We start from the raw sequence: 19,029 nt of genomic DNA, 5'->3' as shown, positions 1-19,029 counted from the left end.
GATTGTTGGCTTGAAGCAAGCTATAGTTATCTTGTTGATCTTAGTCAGGATGCCAATAGGGTTCTTTCGTTTTAATTGTAAAAAGTCAAAGGGCATAAAATAAATACTTATTGTGCAATAATGGAGAATATGTTGGAGTTTTGGAGATGCTTTGTACTCTTTATTTCAGCTTTTCTCTTGTACTCCTCTTTACACACGCAAGGCTCCTTCCATGGCAAGCTGTATGTAGGGTGTCACCATTGTCAATGGCTACTTCCCATCCTCTCAGTGAAAATGGTCCAAATGCTCTGTCACAGCACGGCTAATCATCTATTGGTTCTCGATCATGTCGGAATAGAATCTATTGATTCTTTTGCGTTTGTCATCATGCCCAACAATCGCGAGTTTGAAGCTCGTCACAGTCATTCAATCCCAGAATCCTACTCGGAATACCACAGACAAGGTTTAGACTTTCTGGATTCTCATGAATGCCGCCATCAATTCTAGCTTATACCACGAAGATTCTGATTAAGGAATCTAAGAGATACTCATTCAATCTAATGTAGAATGGAGGTGGTTGTCAGGCACACGTTCATGGATTGAGGAAGGTGATGAGTGTCACGGATCATCACCTTCTTCATGGTGAAGCGCGAATGAACATCTTAGATAGGAACAAGCGTGTTTGAATGGAAAACAGAGATAATTGCATTAATTCATCAAGACGCTGCAGAGCTCCTCACCCCCAACAATGGAGTTTAGATACTCATGCCGTCAAAGAGTATATAATTTAGATCTAAAAATGTCATGAGATACAAAATAAGTCTCTAAAAGTTGTTTAAATAGTAAACTAGTTCCCTAAGTTTACAGAAAATGAGTAAACTAAGATGGATAATGCAGAAATCCATTTCTAGGACCCACTTGGTGTGTGCTGGGGCTGAGACTTAAGCTTCTCACGTGCCTGGGCTGTTTCTGGAGTCGAACGCCAGGTTGTAACCTGTTTCTGGCGTTGAACTCCAACTTGCAACCTGTTTCTGGCGCTGAACGCCAAACTACAACATGGAACTGGCGTTGAACGCCAGTTTACGTTGTCTATCTTCGCGCAAAGTATGGACTATTATATATTGCTAGAAAAAATCCATTCCGAGTGCAGGGAGGTCAGAATCCAAAAGCATCAGCAGTCCTTGATTCAGCCTAAATCAGATTTTTGCTCAACTCCCTCAATTTCAGCTAGAAAATACCTGAAATTACAGAAAAACACACAAACTCATAGTAAAGTCCAGAAATATGAATTTTTCCTAAAAATTAATATAAATATGCTAAAAAGTAGCTAGAACCTACTAAAAACTTCCTAAAAATAATGCCAAAAAGTGTATAAATTATCCGCTCATCACGGAACCTAGGTATTCAGTTCATTAATGAGCAATGGGGATTCATTCTCCCAAGTCTCATTATGAAATAGCTTGGAATTCAGCTTTATGATTGCTCCTAAATACTGAGTAACTTGCCCTTCAGCAATGTCTTCATCTTCTTCAGAAGATGAATAGTCATCAGAGCTCAAGAATGGTAATAGGAAGGTCAAAGGAATCTCTATGGTCTCTGTATGAGCCTCAAATTGCTTTGGTTCCTCATTGGGGTACTGCTTAATGGCCAGTGGACATTCCCTAAGGTCTTCCTCACTGGGCATCACTGCCTTTTCACTCTCTCCAGGTTTGGTCATGTTGATCACAGTTATGACCTTGCACTCTCTTTTGGGATTCTCTTTTGTATTGCTTGGGAGAGTGCTAGGAGGAGTTTCAGTAATCCTTTTACTCAGCTGACCCACTTGTGCCTCCAAGTTTCTGATGGAGGACCTTGTTTCATTCATGAAACTGAGAGTGGCCTTAGATAGATCAGAGAGGACCTTACAGAAAATCTCGAAAAAAAAAGCAGACATGGCAGCCGAACCCAACAACAATGCTAGAGAAGCGAGGGAGATGCTTGGTAACTATACTGCACCAACTTTTAACTTCTATGGAAGAAGCATCTCAATTCCTGCCATTGGAGCAAACAACTTTGAGCTTAAGCCTCAATTAGTTTCTCTAATGTAGCAAAATTGCAAGTTTCATGGACTTCCATCGGAAGATCCTCATTAGTTATTAGCTGAATTCTTGCAGATCTATGATAATGTTAAGACCAATGGAGTTGATCCCGAGGTCTACAGACTTATGCTTTTTCCCTTTGCTGTAAGAGATAGAGATAGGATATGGTTGGACTCACAACCTAGAGAAAGCCTGAACTCTTGGGATAAGTTGGTCACTACTTTTTTGGCCAAGTTTTTTCCACCTCAAAAGCTGAGCAAGCTTAGAGTGGACGTCTAAACCTTTAGATAGAAAGAAGGTGAATCCCTCTACGAAGCTTGGGAAAGATACAAGCAATTAATTAGAAGGTGTTCTTCTGACATGCTTTCAGAATAGAGCATCTTGGATATATTCTATGATGGTCTATCTGAATTGTCCAAGATGTCATTGGACCACTCTTCTGGTGGATCTCTTTATCTGAAGAGAACCCCTGCTGAATCTCAGGAACTCATTGAGGTGGTTGCAAATAATCAGTTCATGTACACTTCTGAAGGAAATCCTATGAGTAATGAGATGACTCAGAAGAAAGGAGTTTTTGAGATTGATACTTTGAATGCCATATTAGCTCAGAACAAAATATTGACTCAGCAAGTCAATTTGATTTCTCAGAATCTGACTGGATTGCAAGCTGCATCTGGCAGTACTAAAGAAGCTTCCTCTAAAGGAGAAGCTTATGACCCTGAGAATCCTGCAATGGAAGAGGTGAATTACATGGAAGAATCCTATGGAAACACCTATAATCCTTCATGGAAAAATCATCCAAATTTCTCTTGAAAGGATCAAGAGAAGCCTCAACAAGGCTTCAATAATAATAATGGTGGGAGAAATAGGTTTGGCAATAGCAAGCCTTTTCTATCATCTTCTCATCAACAGACAGAGAATTCTGAGCAGAGCCTCTCTGGGTTAGCAACCATAGTCTCTGATTTATCTAAGGCCACTCTCAGTTTTATGACTGAAACAAGGTCCTCCATCAAAAATTTGGAGGCACAAGTGGGTCAGCTGAGTAAAAGAGTTACTGAAACTCCTCCTAGTACTCTCCCAAGCAATACAAAAGAGAATCCAAAGAGAGAGTGCAAGGCCATCAATATAACCAAAATGGCCGAACCTATAGAGGAGGAAGAGGCAGTGATTTCTAGTGAGGTAGACCTCAATGGACGTCCACTGACCACTAAGAATTTTCCTAATGAGGAACCAACAGAATCTGAGGCTCATACAGATACCATAGAGATTTAACTAAACTTACTATTACCATTCATGAGCACTGATGAGTATTCTTCCTCCGAAGAAGATGAAGATATTGTTGAAAAGCAAGTTGCTTGGTATCTAGGAGCAATCATGAAGCTGAATGCCAAGTTATTTGGTAATGAGACTTGGGAGGATGAACCTTCATTGCTCATCAATAAACTGAATGCCTTGGTTCAGCAGAAATTACCTCAAAAGAAACCGGATCCCGGAAGGTTCTTAATACCTTGTACCATAGGCACCATGACTTTTGAGAAGGCTCTGTGTGACCTGGGGTTAGGTATAAACCTCATGCCACTCTCTGTAATGGAGAAACTAGGAATCTTTGAGGTACAAGCTGCAAGAATCTCACTAAAGATGGCAGACAAATCAATGAAACAGGCTTATGGACTTATAGAGGATGTCTTTGTGAAGATTGAAGGCCTTTACATCCCTGGTGACTTCATAATCCTAGACACTGGGAAGAATGAGGATGAATCCATCATCCATGGAAGACCCTTCCTAGCCACAGCAAGGGCTGTCATTGGTGTGGATAGAGGAGAGTTAGTCCTTCAATTGAATGAGGACTACCTTGTGTTTAAGGCTCAAGGATCTTCTTCTGTAAACATGGAGAAGAAGAAGAAGCATGAAAAGCTTCATCCAATTCTCCCCATACAGAATCAAGCAGAGCCCCCACACTCAAACTCTAAGTTTGGTGTTGGGAGGTCACAATCATGCTTTGAGCATCTGTGAAGCTCTGAAAGAGCTTACTGTCAAGCTATTGACATTAAAGAAGTGCTTATTGGGAGGCAACCCAATTTTATTTATCTATGTTAATTCCTTTTTCATTTTATTTTCCATTATTAGTTTATGTTTTCTTTAGGTTGATGATGATGTGGAGTCACAAAAACAGCTGCAGAATTAAAGTGGAATAAAAAACAGCATCAAAAACAACACACCCTGGAGGATAGACTTACTGGCATTTGAATGGGCATTTAACACCCAGTCTGGCAGCATTTTGGGTGTTAAACACCAGACAGACTGGCGTTTAACACCAGAAAAAGGTATCTGGAGTCTGGTGATGCCAGGGCATCTAGGCCAGTTTCATTTATCTTTTCTTTACTGTTTTAGGGTAGTTTCATACATTTTCTTAGCGAATAAGGCAAGTTTTGGATGAAATTACACTTACACCTTGATTCAAGCAACTTTTGTGAACTTTGCATAATTTCATGAGTATTTTGCTAGAATTACATGTTAAATTAATGATGCATAATCTCATGACTTTGGCTAGATCTTTGATGCACTTTAATTGCTTGTCTTCAGGGCAAAGGAAGCAAGGAAGAACCACGTTAGTATTCACGTTAACCTAGTTAACATGAACACTAACGTGGAATGGTAAAGCTTGCAACGTTAATGAGAAAAGTGATCACCAATAATGCCTGTGAAGCCACCCAAAGCTCATGTTACTTGCCACGTTAACTAAGTTAACGTGGTAGTTAATGTAGAAGAAGAAGGAACTCCAACGTTAATGGTAAAAGTGAACACCACTAACGTTGGAGAACTTGGCAAAAATCCACGTTAAGAGTCACGTTAACTTAGTTAACGTGAACTCTAACGTGGAAGAAGAAACAAAAGCCAATGTTAGTGACACTCACTTTTGTCACTAACGTTGGAACATCTAGCATTGCCTACGTTAACTTTCACATTAAGACTATTAACGTGAAAGTTAACGGGGAGTTGAGATCAAAGAGCCAACGTTAGTGACACTCACTTTTGTCACTAACGTTGGAAGGTAGCATCACTACTACGTTAAGAGCCACGTTAACTTAGTTAACGTGAGTTCTAACGTGGAGAATGTGGCATTTGGAGCGTTAGTGACAAAGGTGAGTGTCACTAACGCTCTCGAAGGTGGATCACACCTACGTTAAGAGTCACGTTAGCTATACTAACGTGGACTCTAACGTAGGAACATAGGGGCACTAAGCAATGTTAATGGGAAAAGTGATTCCCATTAATGTTTGCGAAGGGGTATAAGCCAACGTTATTGGGAAAAGTGAGTCCCAATAACGTTAGCCAAGTTTTGAGAAAGCAACGTTAGTGATCACATTAAGACCACTAACGTTGGATTTAACGTGGATATATGAGGTTGGAACGTTAGTGGAAAAAGTGAACGCCACTAACATTCTCGAATCCAAAATGGAAATCAACGTTAAATCTTACTAAAATACCCAAAGCCTAATTCATCTTTCTCTGCAAGTTGGGCCCACTAAAGATGAGAACTGCTTCAACTCAAGATCCAAAGCCCACATCCAAGACTTGAAGAACTCACTAGAAGATCAAGAGGAGTAGTATATATAGGAGTAGTTTTGAACTATAGAGGGGCTTTTTGGCACATTTGGGAACTACTCTTTATAGATTTACTTTTCTACACTTTTAGCATGGATTCTTCTTTTCTGCCATTTTTCATTTCTAGAGCTATTGGTGGACAAAATTGTGATCCATATTCTTTTGTACTTGTATAAAATCATTATTATGGCACCAGTTGAATTCACAACTCCGTTCAACTAACCAGCAAGTGTACTGGGTCGTCCAAGTAATAAACCTTACGTGAGTAAGGGTCGATCCCACAGAGATTGTTGGTATGAAGCAAGCTATGGTCACCTTGTAAATCTCAGTTAGGCAGATTAAATTGGTTTATGGTTTCGAAAATTAATACTAAAATAGAAAATAAAGAGGATAGAAATACTTATGTAAATCAAGAGTGGGAATTTCAGATAAGCGTATGGAGATGCTGTGCTCCTCTTGAAACTCTGCTTCACTACTCTCTCTTCCAATCCTTCTTACTCCTTTCCATGGCAAGCTGTATATAGGGGTTCACCATTCGACGATGGCTACTTTGTATCCTCTCTGGAAAATGGTCCTCTGCGCTGTCACTCGCATGGCTAATCGTCTGGAGGCATCACACTGGCCGAAGGCTACATCCCATCCTCGCAGTGAAAACTACGCTCACGCGCTCTGTCACAGCACAGCTAATCACTGGTTGGTTCCCGCTCCTGCTGGAAAAGAATCCCTTGATTCTTTTGCGTCTGTCACTAACGCCCAGCACTTGCAAGTCTGAAGCACGTCACAGTCATTCATTACTGGAATCCTACTCGGAATACCACAGACAAGGTTAGACTTTCCGGATTCCCAGGATCCTACTCGGAATACCACAGACAAGGTGAGACTTTCCGGATCCTCATGAATGCCGCCATCTATCTAGCTTATACCACGAAGATTCTGTTGGGGAATCTAAGAGATATACATTCAAGCTCGATTGCATGTAGAACGGAAGTGGTTGTCAATCACGCGCGTTCATAGGTGAGAATGATGATGAGCATCACATAATCATCACATTCATCATGTTCTTGGGTGCGAATGAATATCTTGGAATAAGAATAAGATAGAATTGAATAAAAAGTAATAGTAATTGTATTGAAACTTGAGGTACAGCAGAGCTCCACACCCTTAATCTATGGTGTGCAGAAACTCCACCGTTGAAAATACATAAGTAAAAGGTTCAGGCATGGCCGAATGGCCAGCCCCCTAAATGTGATCACAGGATTCAAAATACAATCCAGGATCCAGGATGATAATATGATAGTAAAAAGTTCTATTTATAATAAACTAGCTCCTAGGGTTTACATGAGTAAGTAATTGATGCATAAATCCACTTCCGGGGCCCACTTGGTGCATGCTTGGGCTGAGCTTGATCTATCCACGAGCTGAGGCTTCTCTTGGAGTTGAACTCCGTGTTATGACGTGTTTTGGGCGTTCAACTCCGGATCATGACGTTTTTCTGGCGTTTAACTCCAGACAGCAGCATGTACTTGGCGTTCAACGCCAAGTTACGTCGTCAAATTCCGAATAAAGTATGGACTATTATATATTGCTGGAAAGCTCTGGATGTCTAGTTTCCAACGCCATTGAGAGCGCGCCATTTGGAGTTCTGTAGCTCCATAAAATCCATTTTGAGTGCAGGGAGGTCAGATTCCAACAGCATCAGCAGTCCTTTTTGTCAGCCTTTTTCAGAGTTTTGCTCAAGTCCCTCAATTTCAGCCAAAAATTACCTGAAATCACAGAAAAACACACAAACTCATAGTAAAGTCCAGAAATGTGAATTTAACATAAAAACTAATGAAAACATCCCTAAAAGTAGCTTGAACTTACTAAAAACTACCTAAAAACAATGCCAAAAAGCGTATAAATTATCCGCTCATCACAACACCAAACTTAAATTGTTGCTTGTCCCCAAGCAACTGAAAATCAAATAGGACAAAAAGAAGAGAATATACTATAAATTCCAGAATATCAATGAATATTAATTATAATTAGATGAGCGGGACTTGTAGCTTTTTGCTTCTGAACAGTTTTGGCATCTCACTTTTTCCTTTGAAGTTTAGAATGATTGGCTTCTCTAGGAACTTAGAATTTCGGATAGTGTTATTGACTTTCCTAGTTAAGCATGTTGATTCTTGAACACAGCTACTTATGAGTCTTGGCCGTGGCCCTAAGCACTTTGTTTTCCAGTATTACCACCGGATACATAAATGCCACAGACACATAACTGGGTGAACCTTTTCAGATTGTGACTCAGCTTTGCTAGAGTCCCCAGTTATAGGTGTCCAGAGCTCTTAAGCACACTCTTTTGCTTTCGATCACGACTTTAACTACTCAGTCTCAAGCTTTTCACTTGAACCTTCATGACACAAGCACATGGTTAGGGACAGCTTGGTTTAGCCGCTTAGGCCTGGATTTTATTTCCTTGGGCCCTCCTATCCATTGATGCTCAAAGCCTTGGATCCTTTTTACCATTGCCTTTTGGTTTTAAGGGCTATTGGCTTTTTCGGCTTGCTTTTTCTTTTTCTTTCTAATTTTTTTTTCGCAAGCTCTCTTTTTCACTGCTTTTTCTTGCTTCAAGAATCAATTTCATGATTTTTCAGATCCTCAATAACATTTCTCTTTGTTCATCATTCTTTCAAGAGCCAACAATTTTAACATTCATAAACAACAAGATCAAAAGACATATGCACTGTTCAAGCATTCATTCAGAAAACAAAAGTATTGTCACCACATCAATATAATTAAATTAAATTCAAGGATAATTTCGAAGTTTATGTACTTCTTGTTCTTTTGAATTAAAACATTTTTCATTTAAGAGAGGTGAAGGATTAATGGATTTTATTCATAGCTTTAAGGAATGGTTACATACTAATGATCATGAAATAAAGACACAAAACATAGATAAACACAACATTAAAAACCGAAAAACAGAAAGAAATAAGGAACAAGGAATGAATCCACCTTTAGTGGCGTCTTCTTCTTGAAGGACCAACAATGTCCTTAAGCTCTTCTATGTCCCTTCCTTGCCTTTGTTGCTCCTCCCTCATTGCTCTTTGGTCTTCTCTTATTTCTTGGAGAATGATGGAGTGCTCATGATGTTCCACCCTTAATTGTTCAACATTGTGGCTCAAATCTTCTAAGGAAGTGTTGAGTTGTTCCCAATAGTTGTTTGGAGGAAAGTGCATCCCTTGAGGCATCTCAGGGATTTCTTGATGATGAGCTTCCTCATGCATCTCTTGAGAACCGTGAGGGGTCTCTCTTGCTTGCTCCATCCTCTTCTTGGTGACGGGCTTATCCTCTTCAATGAGGATATCTCCTTCTATGATAACTCCAGCTGAGTAACATAGATGGCAAATAAGGTGAGGAAAAGCTAGCCTTGCCATGGGTGAGGGCTTGTCGGCTATTTTGTAGATTTCATTGGAGATGACCTCATGAACTTCTACTTCCTCTCCAATCATGATGCCATGAATCATGATGGCCCGATCCACAGTAACTTCAGATTGGTTGCTAGTAGGAATGATGGAGCGTTGAATGAACTCCAACCATCCTCTAGCTATAGGCTTGAGGTCCAGTCTTCTTAGTTGGACTGGCTTGCCTTTGGAGTCTCTCTTCCATTGAGCTCCTTCCACACAAATGTCCATAAGGAATTGGTCCAACCTTTGATCAAAGTTGACCCTTCTAGTGTAGGGGCATTCATCTCCTTGCATCATGGGCAAGTGGAATGCCAACCTCACATTTTCCGGACTAAAATCCAAGTATTTCCCCCGAACCATTGTGAGATAATTCTTTGGACTAGAGTTCATACCTTGATCATGGTTCCTAGTGATCCATGCATTGGCATAGAACTCTTGAACCATTAAGATTCTGACTTGTTGCATGGGGTTGGTTAGGACTTCCCAACCTCTTCTTCGGACTTCATGTCGGATCTCCGGATACTCATTTTTCTTGAGCTTGAAAGGGACCTCAGGGATCACCTTCTTCTTTGCCACAACATCATAGAAGTGGTCTTGATGGCTCTTGGAGATGAATCTTTCCATCTCCCATGACTCGGAGGTGGAAGCTTTTGCCTTCCCTTTTCCTTTTCTAGAGGATACTCCGGCCTTAGGTGCCATTGATGGTAATGGAAAAACAAAAAGCTTATGCTTTTACCACACCAAACTTAAAATATTGCTCGCCTTCGAGCAAGAGAAGAAAGAAGAGAAGAAGAAGAAGAAGAGAATATGGTAGAGAGGAAGAGATGTAGGTTCGGCCTTGTGAAGAAGAGGGGTTTGTGTTGTGTGAAAATGAAGTAGAATGGAAGGGTATTTATAAGGAGAGAGGGTAGTGTGTATTCGGCCATTTAGGGTGGGAATGGGTGGAAAAATGATTTTGAATTTTGGAAGGTAGGTGGGGTTTATGGGGAAGAGTGGATGGATGTGAGTGGTGAAGGGGGTAATTGGGAAAAGAGATTGAGGTGATTAGTGAAGAGTGTTGGGAAGTGTGGCATGGGGAATAGGAGAGTGTGATTAGGATTAAAAGGTAAGGTGTGGGAATATGGTAGGTGGGGATCCTGTGGGGTCCACAGATCCTGAGGTGATCCTGTGGGGTCCACAGATCCTGAGGTGTCAAGGAATTCCATCCCTGCACCAAATAGGCATGTAAATTGCCTTGGCACACTATTCTGGCATTTAAACGCCCATTGGTGCACATTCTGGGCGTTCAACGCCCATGTAAAGCATGTTTCTGGCGTTGAACGCCAGTTTCATGCTTGTTACTGGCGTTCAGCGCCAGTTTTTCTTCTTTAGGCACATTCCTGGCGTTCAGCGCCAGAATGTTGCTTGTTTCTGGCGTTCAGCGCCAGAATGATGCTCTGTTCTGGCGTTGAACGCCAGCCAGATGCATCTTACTGGCGTTGAACGCCAGCCTGTGCGTCCTCCAGGGTGTGAATTTTTTTCTTCTGCTATTTTTGATTCTGTTTTTAATTTTTATGATTTTTTCGTGACTCCTCGTGATCATGTACCTAATAAAACACAAAATAACAATAAAATAAAATAAAAATTAGATAAATAAAATTGGGTTGCCTCCCAACAAGTGCTTCTTTAATGTCAATAGCTTGACAGTGGCTATCATGGAGCCACAAGGTGATCAGGTCAATGTTGTATAGTTGCCAACACCAATCTTAGAGTTTGGATATGGGATCTTAACACCAAACTTAGAGTTTGGTTGTGGCTTCACAACACCAAACTTAGAGTTTAACTGTGTGGGCTCTTCTTGACTCTGAACTGAGAGAAGCTCTTCATGCTTACTCTCTTTTGTCACAGAGGGATGGCCATGTGCCTTAAACACAAGGTAGTCCCCATTCAATTGAAGGACTAATTCACTTCTGTTGACATCTATCACAGCTCCTGCTGTGGCTAGGAAAGGTCTTCCAAGGATGATGCAATCATCCTCTTCCTTCCTAGTGTCTAAGATTATGAAATCAGCAGGGATGTAAAGGCCTTCAACCTTTACTAACACGTCCTCTACTATTCCATAAGCTTGTCTCAATGACTTGTCTGCCAATTGTAATGAGAACAAGGCAGGTTGTACCTCAATGATCCCCAGCTTCTCCATTACAGAGAGTGGCATAAGATTTATCCCTGACCCCAGATTACACAGAGCTTTTGCAAAGGTCATGGTGCCTATGGTACAAGGTATTAAGAATTTGCCAGGATCTTGTTTCTTTTGAGGTAGAATTTTCTGAATCCAAGTATCTAGTTCATTAATGAGCAAGGGAGGTTCACTTTCCCAAGTCTCATTACCAAATAACTTGGCATTCAGCTTCATGATAGCTCCTAAATATTGAGCAACTTGCTCTCCAGTCACATCTTCATCCTCTTCAGAGGAAGAATAGTCTTCAGAGCTCATAAATGGCAGAAGGAGATTTAATGGAATCTCTATGGTCTCTATATGAGCCTCAGATTCCTTTGGATCCTTAATAGGAAACTCCTTCTTGCTTGAGGGACGTCCCAGGAGGTCTTCCTTGCTAGGATTTTCGTCCTCCTCCTCCCTTGTGCATTCGGCCATATTGACTATGTCAATGTCTTTGCACTCTCCTTTTGGATTCTCTTCTGTATTGCTTGGGAGAATACTGGGAGGAGTTTCAATGACTTTCTTACTCAGCTGGCCCACTTGTGCCTCCAGATTTCTGATGGAGGATCTTGTTTCACTCATGAAACTGAAAGTGGCCTTTGACAGATCAGAGACTACATTGGCTAAATTAGAGGTGTTTTGTTCAGAATTCTCTGTCTGTTGCTGAGAAGATGATGGATATGGCTTGCTATTGTTCCGCATGTTGCGTCCACCATTGTTAAAGCCTTGTTGAGGCTTTTGTTGATCCTTCCATGAGAAATTTGGATGATTTCTCCATGATGAGTTATAGGTGTTTCCATAAGGTTCACCCATGTAATTAACCTCTGCCATGGCAGGGTTCTCAGGATCATAAGCTTCTTCAGAAGCTGCCTCTCTAGTACTGTTGGATGCATGTTGCCATCCATTCAGATTTTGAGAGATCATGTTGACCTGTTGAGTCAACACTTTGTTCTGAGCCAATATGGCATTCAGAGTATCAATTTCAAGAACTCCTTTCTTCTGAGGTATCTCATTGTTCACGGAATTCCTCTCAGAAGTGTACATGAACTGGTTATTTGCAACCATGTCAATGAGTTCTTGAGCCTCTTCAGGCGTTTTCTTCAGGTGAATAGATCCACCTGCAGAATGGTCCAATGACATTTTCGAAAATTCAGAGAGACCATAATAGAATATATCTAATATGGTCCATTCTGAAAACATGTCAGATGGACATCTTTTGGTCAGCTGCTTGTATCTTTCCCAAGCTTCATAGAGGGATTCACCATCTTTTTGTTTGAAGGTTTGAACATCCACTCTCAGCTTGCTCAGCTTTTGAGGAGGAAAGAATTTATCCAAGAAGGCAGTGACCAGCTTATCCCATGAGTCCAGGCTATCCTTCGGTTGTGAATCCAACCATATTCTAGCTCTGTCTCTTACAGCAAAAGGGAAAAGCATGAGTCTGTAGACTTCAGGATCAACTCCATTCGTCTTTACAGTCTCACAGATCTGCAAGAACTCAGTTAAAAACTGATAAGGATCTTCAGATGGAAGTCCATAAAACTTGCAGTTTTGTTGCATTAAGGCAACTAGCTGAGGTTTCAGCTCAAAGTTGTTGGCTCCAATGGCAGGAATGGAGATGCTTCTTCCATCAAACTTGGACGTTGGCTTTGTGAAGTCACCAAGCATTCTCCTTGCATTATTATTATTTTCGGCTGCCATCTCCTTCTCTTGTTCGAAAATTTCTGAAAAGGTTGTTTCTGGATTGTTGTAATTTAGCTTCTCTTAATTTTCTCTTCAAAGTCCTTTCAGCTTCTAGATCAATTTCAACAAGAGTGCCTTTATCCCTGTTCCTGCTCATATGAAAGAGAAGAAAACAAGAAAAGAAAGAGGAATCCTCTATGTCACAGTATAGAGATTCCTTTATGTTAGTAGAAAAAGAAGGGAGTAGAAGAATGAAGAAGAATTCGGATTTTTAGATGAAGAGAGGTGAAGAGAAGTGTTAGTAAACAAATAATTAAATAGAAGAAGAAAAGAGAAAGAGAATTTCGAAAATAATTTTAAAAAGGGGTTAGTATTTTTCGAAAATTAGAGATAAATTGTAATTAAAATTGAAATTATTAATTAATTAAAAAGAATTTTTGAAAAAGAAAGAGGTATTTTCGAAAATTAGAGGGGGAGAAGTAGTTAGGTGGTTTTGAAAAAGATAAGAAACAAACAAAAAGTTAGTTAGTTGATTGAAAAAGATTTGAAATCAAAATTTAAAAAGATAAGAAGATAAGAAGTTAGATAAGATATTTTGAATTCAAATTTTGAAAAAGATAAAATTTTGAGAAGGATAAGATAAAAAGATAAGATAAAAGTTTTAAGAAAAAGATATTTTGAAAAAGATTTAATTTTTAAAAAGGCTTAACTAACAAGAAACTACAAGATAAAATTCTAGAATTTAAAGATTGAACCTTTCTAAACAAGAAAGTAACAAACTTCAAATTTTTGAATCAATCACATTAATTGTTAGCATATTTTTGAAAATATGATATAAAAGATAAGAAAAAGATTTTGAAAATATTTTGAAAAAGATTTTTGAAATTTTCAAAAAAGAGGAAAAATTGGAAAAGATATGATTTTTGAAAAAGATTTTGAAAAGATAAGATTTTTAAAATTGAAATTTTGACTTGACTTGTGAGAAACAACTAATTTTGAAAAATTTTTGACCAAGTCAACCCAAAATTTCGAAATTTTGGAGGGAAATAAGGAAAATATATTTTTTTGATTTTTGAATTTTTTAATCATGAGAGAGAAAAACAACAAAAATACTCAATGCATGAAATTTTTAGATCAAAACAATGAATGCATGCAAGAATGCTATGAATGTCAAGATGAACACCAAGAACACTTTGAAGATCGTGATGAACATCAAGAACATAATTTTGAAAATTTTTGATGCAAATTAAACATGCAAGACACCAAACTTAGAAATCTTTAATGCATGGACTCTAACAAACGAAAAATGCATATGAAAAACAACAAACAACACAAAACAAGAAAACCTCAAGATCAAACAAGAAGACTTGTCAAGAACAACTTGAAGATCATGAAGAACACCATGAATGCATGAATATTCAAAAAAATGCAAGAAAAAATTTTTAAAGCATGCAATTGACACCAAACTTAAAAATTGACTCAAGACTCAAACAAGAAACACAATATTTTTGGTTTTTATGATTTTTTTTTTGTATTTTTATTATATTTTTTTTAAAAATATTTTTGGAAAAATGAAAAATAAAAGAAAAATTTTTGAAAAAGATTTTTGAAAAGAAAATTACCTAATCTGAGCAACAAGATGAACCGTCAGTTGTCCATACTCGAACAATCCCCGGCAACGGCGCCAAAAACTTGGTGGACGAAATTGTGATCCATATTCTTTTGTACTTGTATGAAATCATTATTATGGCACCAGTTGAATTCACAACTCCGTTCAACTAACCAGCAAGTGTACTGGGTCGTCCAAGTAATAAACCTTACGTGAGTAAGGGTCGATCCCACAGAGATTGTTGGTATGAAGCAAGCTATGGTCACCTTGTAAATATCAAATAGGCAGATTAAATTGGTTTATGGTTTCGAAAATTAATACTAAAATAGAAAATAAAGAGGATAGAAATACTTATGTAAATCAAGAGTGGGAATTTCAGATAAGCGTATGGAGATGCTGTGCTCCTCTTGAAACTCTGCTTCACTACTCTCTCTTCCAATCCTTCTTACTCCTTTCCATGGCAAGCTGTATATAGGGGTTCACCATTCGACGATGGCTACTTTGTATCCTCTTTGGAAAATGGTCCTCTGCGCTGTCACTCGCATGGCTAATTGTCTGGAGGCATCACACTGGCCGAAGGCTACATCCCATCCTCGCAGTGAAAACTACGCTCACGCGCTCTGTCACAGCACGGCTAATCACTGGTTGGTTCCCACTCCTACTGGAATAGAATCCCTTGATTCTTTTGCGTCTGTCACTAACGCCCAGCACTTGCAAGTCTGAAGCACGTCACAGTCATTCATTACCGGAATCCTACTCGGAATACCACAGACAAGGTTAGACTTTCCGGATTCCCAGGATCCTACTCGGAATACCACAGACAAGGTGAGACTTTCCGGATCCTCATGAATGCCGCCATCTATCTAGCTTATACCACGAAGATTCTGTTGGGGAATCTAAGAGATACACATTCAAGCTCGATTGCATGTAGAACGGAAGTGGTTGTCAATCACGCGCGTTCATAGGTGAGAATGATGATGAGCGTCACATAATCATCACATTCATCATGTTCTTGGGTGCGAATGAATATCTTGGAATAAGAATAAGATAGAATTGAATAAAAAGTAATAGTAATTGTATTGAAACTTGAGGTACAGCAGAGCTCCGCACCCTTAATCTATGGTGTGCAGAAACTCCACCGTTGAAAATACATAAGTAAAAGGTTCAGGCATGGCTGAATGGCCAGCCCCCTAAATGTGATCACAGGATTCAAAATACAATCCAGGATCCAGGATGATAATATGATAGTAAAAAGTTCTATTTATAATAAACTAGCTCCTAGGGTTTACATGAGTAAGTAATTGATGCATAAATCCACTTCCGGGGCCCACTTGGTGCATGCTTGGGCTGAGCTTGATCTATCCATGAACTGAGGCTTCTCTTGGAGTTGAACTCCGAGTTATGATGTGTTTTGGGCGTTCAACTCCGGATCATGACGTTTTTCTGGCGTTTAACTCCAGACAGCAGCATGTACTTGGCGTTCAACGCCAAGTTACGTCGTCAAATTCCAAATAAAGTATGGACTATTATATATTGCTGGAAAGCTCTGGATGTCTACTTTCCAACGCCGTTGAGAGCGTGCCATTTGGAGTTCTGTAGCTCCAGAAAATCCATTTTGAGTGTAGGGAAGTCAGATTCCAACAGCATCAGCAGTCCTTTTTGTCAGCCTTTTTCAGAGTTTTGCTCAAGTCCCTCAATTTCAGCCAGAAATTACCTGAAATCACAGAAAAACGCACAAACTCATAGTAAAGTCCAGAAATGTGAATTTAACATAAAAACTAACGAAAACATCCCTAAAAGTAGCTTGAACTTACTAAAAACTACCTAAAAACAATGCCAAAAAGCGTATAAATTATCCGCTCATCAGCTATGAACAACTAAACCCCTTTCATTGGGTTAGGGAGCTCTCTTGTAATTTGATGGATCAATTATAGTTTTCATTCTTCTTCTTCTTTCTTTTCTCTTGATCTTACTAGAAAGCTTTCGATCTTAATTCAATTGGTTAGTTGTCTTGGAAAAGAAACTCTCCATAATTGGATCTCCTTTGAGCCTTGGAAAAGGGATGAGGAGATCATGCTAGAAATGCTTTCTCATGTTGGACCAAATTGGGGTTTGGGCAGATATAGTGACATGTAATCCTCCCAACACTTTGATTTGGAAATACATGTGGTATAATCAGTGACCACACTTCATCTCTTCCCATGAGCAATTAAATCAAAGAATTAGGCAATTGTTCAAGCTTAGAGAGTTTGGATTGCCAAGGATTTGAGATCCAATTACTTACGATTGCCAAGGAGATCATTGAATGCATTGATTAAGGAAGAGATGAGAATGAACTTGATCCGGAGAATGCAACATCTCCTGAATCCAATGATTTCCCCATTTCTGATCTTACCCATTCTCTTTACTTTCAGCTATTTAATTTCATGCTCATTACCCCAAATCCCCATTTAAGATTCTGCACTTTAATTTCTGTTATTTACTTTCCAGTCCTTAAATTTCTACATCTAAATCTAAATTCTGTTTAGCTAAACTAGCACATTCTTCTAACTAAAGTTGCTTGACCAATCAATCCTTGTGGGATTTGACCTCACTCTATTGTGAGTTTTACTTGACGATAATTCGGTATACTTGCCGAAGGGAAATTTGTTGAGAGACAAGTTTTCATGCTTCAAGTTTATGGCGCCGTTGCCGGGGATTGATTTTGAATCAACAATGATTAGGTTTGAAGATCACTAGATTGAGCATTTTTCTTTTTGTTTAGTTTATTTAGTTAATTTCTATTAGTTTATTTTAATTTCTCCCTCACCCCTTGCACCCTCTTTTATTTTTTCGTTCATTCTTTATTTGATTACAATTCTGCTCACTAACCCAATAACTATTTGATAATTTGCATCACTCACACTAACAATTACCATAACAAGAATAGTTTCTTCATTTTATTTCCTGTTGCGCAATATGTTTGTTGTATGACAGGGAGAAGAGAAGGAGCTTCAACATCCTTTGATTCAGAACCTGAAAGAACCCTTTGGAGACTAAGAAGGGAAGCAAGAGGGAAATGGATTATTGGTGCTGAGAATGAAGAGGAAGAGTATTTTGAACCCAACATGGAAGAAAACATGGATAACAATTATGAAGAAAAAGCTCATAATCATGTCAGAGAAGGCCATGCAAACCGGGCTGGGCAAGAAAGGAGAGTCTTAGGATCCTATATCAATCCTAATCCTGGAAACTGTGGAAGCAGCATTCAGAAGCCCACCATACATGCCAATAATTTCGAGCTAAAACCCCAGCTCATCACTCTTGTGCAGAATAATTGCTTATTTGGAGGAGGTGCTCAAGAAGATCCTAATCAACATTTGACCACCTTCCTGAGGATTTGTAACACAGTGAAGTCCAATAGAGTCCAACCAGATGTCTATAGGTTGCTCTTGTTCCCTTTTTCACTCAAGGACAAGGCATCCAAATGGCTTGAATCCTTCCCAAAAGAGAGCTTAACTAATTGGGAAGAAGTGGTGAACATGTTTCTGGCAAGATTTTACGCTCCTCAAAGGATCAATAGGCTAAGAACTGAGGTGCAAACTTTTAGACAACAAGATGGTGAGACACTTTATGAAGCATGGGAGAGATTCAAAGACCTAACAAAGAGATGCCCACCAGAGATGTTTAATGAGTGGGTTCAACTTCACATCTTCTATGAAGGTCTTTCCTATGAGTCAAAGAAGGTTGTGGATCATTCATCAGGAGGCTCTCTAAACAAGAAGAAAACCATTGAAGAAGCCATAGATGTCATTGAAACAGTTGCTGAAAATGACTACTTCTATGCCTCTGAAAGAAGTAACACCAGAGGAGTAATGGAGCTGAACCACATGGATGCATTGTTAGCTCAAAATAAGATGATCACCTAGTAGCTAGCAGATCTTACCAAGAAGGTGGAGGAGAACCAAGTTGCAGCAACCATCACCTTATCATCACCTCAAGAAGGAGTAAACATAGGAGAAGAAGGTGATTGGGAGCAAGCCAACTATGTTGGAAACTCACCTAGAAAAGTCCATGATCCATACTCAAAAACTTACAACTCTGGATGGAGAAATCACCCCAACTTTGGATGGGGAAACCAACAAGACCAAGGGCAAGATCAAGGACGCCACAACCTCAACTCCAACAACAATGCAACTCATCAAAACACCTCACAGAGATACTACCAACATCCATCTAACCAATCTTCTCAACCACCTAATCTCAACCCACCATCATCAACAGATGATATGCTCTCAAAGATTGAAGCTCTACTTGAAAACTTATGCAGAGAAGTCCAAGACAACAAAGTGTTTAAGGAAGAAGTGCGAGCCAATATCAAGAACCAAGGAGAAAACATCAAGAGATTAGAGTCCCAAGTAGGGTATTTATCTCAACAAATTCTCAAACCCA

The 19,029-nt window shown here is 39.3% G+C and overlaps 1 non-coding gene across 1 annotated transcript; it reads right to left on the bottom strand.

The window, feature by feature from the left end:
* Positions 1-18,158: 18,158 nt before the first annotated feature.
* On the bottom strand, positions 18,159-18,266 carry LOC130956624 (small nucleolar RNA R71). Its single transcript, XR_009077177.1, has one exon. It is a non-coding gene; the product is annotated as a small nucleolar RNA R71 (small nucleolar RNA).
* Positions 18,267-19,029: the final 763 nt, after the last annotated feature.

This window comes from Arachis stenosperma, chromosome 1, assembly GCF_014773155.1.
Source record: "Arachis stenosperma cultivar V10309 chromosome 1, arast.V10309.gnm1.PFL2, whole genome shotgun sequence".
Taxonomy (NCBI): Eukaryota; Viridiplantae; Streptophyta; class Magnoliopsida; order Fabales; family Fabaceae; genus Arachis; species Arachis stenosperma.
The sequence above is the reverse complement of the archived record's forward strand: the minus strand, read 5'-3'. Positions and strand labels throughout refer to the sequence as shown.